Raw genomic sequence first — 2,359 nt, 5'->3', positions numbered from 1 at the left:
GTGACAGAAGATCGCCATCCCATCACTGCAGAGACCCGCGACGGCCGGCAAGTTCGCCCTCGTGCTTCATCGCATAACGAGGTCGGCCACCACACCGCCAGAACTGTCATCCGCCACCCACGTCTGTGGTCGCACGCTGGTCTCGCCATGAAGAACTGGATTAGATTGGATGAAAGAACAGTTCACTCATCTGTTAAACCTGGTGACACCTCACATTGAAAAAGCTGATACCAAAATGAGGAAAGCTGTGTCTGCTGCACAGCGATTGACCCTCACTCTTCGTTATTTAGCAACAAGTAGGCTATGTTACTTGGAATTGTTATGCTCTAGACTAGGCTAATATATCCTGTGGCTTGGTGCATTAATTAGGTTATGCATGAAAGACGCCAGATCATTTTGTATCTAAAAGAATGTTCGTTTGCGGTTGCTATTCATGTTTGATAGATTCTTGTAGGAAAAAAGTAAGCTAGTCTAGGCTGGTGTACATTTTTGATTTTCTTAGAGGAAAGGACAATTGAAACATATATATATATATATATATATATATATATATATATATATATATATATATATATATATATATATATATATATATATATATAGACGTTCTGGTCTTGGCATAAGTTAGCCAAGGCCAAGATTAAGATTAAGGTATTCGGGAGCAAAATTGTAGCATAAGGTTACTTCCAGACTAGACTATAAATCAATGGCAGGCATCAAAGCAGTTTGTGCTAGGTTAGTAAAGTATTACCAATCTCAAAACAACCACCTAACTTTAACCTAGCTATACTGTCTATTAATTGGGTAACATAATTAAAAATAATTGCTGTTTACACAATTTATAATAAAAAAGTAAATTTTGTGGTTGCACTATTATATTTTAAACTTTACAGTTGATGACAGTAAGGGTTATTAATTAACTGATAATTCCAGATAAGCTGTAGTACAATATGTCAAGGCAAAATTGCAAGGTTTACAGTATGTACAGTCACTCAAAAATGTTTTGCAACACGTCCCAGAAGTTTTCGTTCTACCTAACAGTAATTTTTCTTTTGATATTTACAAGGAAATATAATTTTCTTATTCGATTTTGCATATTAATCATACGGTTAACAATATAAAAAGAATGGTGAGGAAAATTATATTACGAAAAAATGACGAAACATTTTGAAAATTCTACTTCAGATGATCGGGCAAAAGAGTCAAAGAAGAAACTATATTTCGAATCCAGATAAAAGCTTATTGAACTAATAAAATAATATTGAATAATCATCAATGAAATTATATATAAATAAATAAAGAAAGAATTCAACCATTACTGTCAGAAACAAAAACAAAAATCTTATAACGTCGTGATGTTATCGCAGTGACTCCACATTCGGGCAGAAAAGTTAAACTGTCACGCCATTTGCACCGGTAAGTTGGGCAAGAGACTTGATAAGCACTAATGTTTCTATCGTAGATATTGCTCGGCAGCTTAGCGTAAATAAAAAAACCATGTATAGAGGGATACAACAACAGAGAGAACGAGGAAACATGATAAATTCATTGTAAAAACTTCTGTTAAGGATCATCGGATGATCACTGAAGGAGCTCCACCTAACTCCCCCCTGACAACCGATGTTGCTATAAGGAGAGAATATTACGCTCTCCCTTCAAGTTGCTGCTCAAACCATCCGTAACAGGCTACATGAGACCAAGATATTATTTCATCATACCCTGCCAAGAAACACTTCATATCAGCGAAACAAAGAATAGAGGCTAGGTTTGGTGCTATAATATAAATCCAGGCTGATGAGATTTCTGTAATGAGTCATCTTTTGCAATGAGGAGGAGACATTCTCCACTGCTGAACATGGTAGTCTTCTTCACTGTTTTGCATATCAGCATTTAGCATTAACTAAATTAATGTCGAACTTCTAGCTAATTTTAATTCTTAGAAACTTAGATAATAAGAAATACAAAAATAGGCGTCATATATTCAGTTAACTTCATAAGAGGCATCAAAATGATAGGCCTAAGTAGCAATGAAAGAAATGAGAAATTACACATGATAACGGCATTATATATATATATATATATATATATATATATATATATATATATATATATATATATATATGTGTGTGTGTGTGTGTGTGTGTGTGTGTGTGTTGTTTATATTCTATGTATTACAAAATATACGTGGAAATCTGTTAGTCTAGTTCAGTATATTTTTGTATAAGTTCTTACTAGTTCACATTATACATAGGATTAGTCATTCAGAAATTTAATTAATAATAATGTGAAGCAAATCTTTACAGAAGTCGTATTTGTTGATGTTAATAAGACTAATAGTTTAACTTGTAACAGTTTGGTA

This window comes from Macrobrachium rosenbergii, chromosome 41 (genome assembly GCF_040412425.1).
Source record: "Macrobrachium rosenbergii isolate ZJJX-2024 chromosome 41, ASM4041242v1, whole genome shotgun sequence".
Taxonomy (NCBI): domain Eukaryota; kingdom Metazoa; phylum Arthropoda; class Malacostraca; order Decapoda; family Palaemonidae; genus Macrobrachium; species Macrobrachium rosenbergii.
This window is presented reverse-complemented; position numbering follows the sequence as displayed.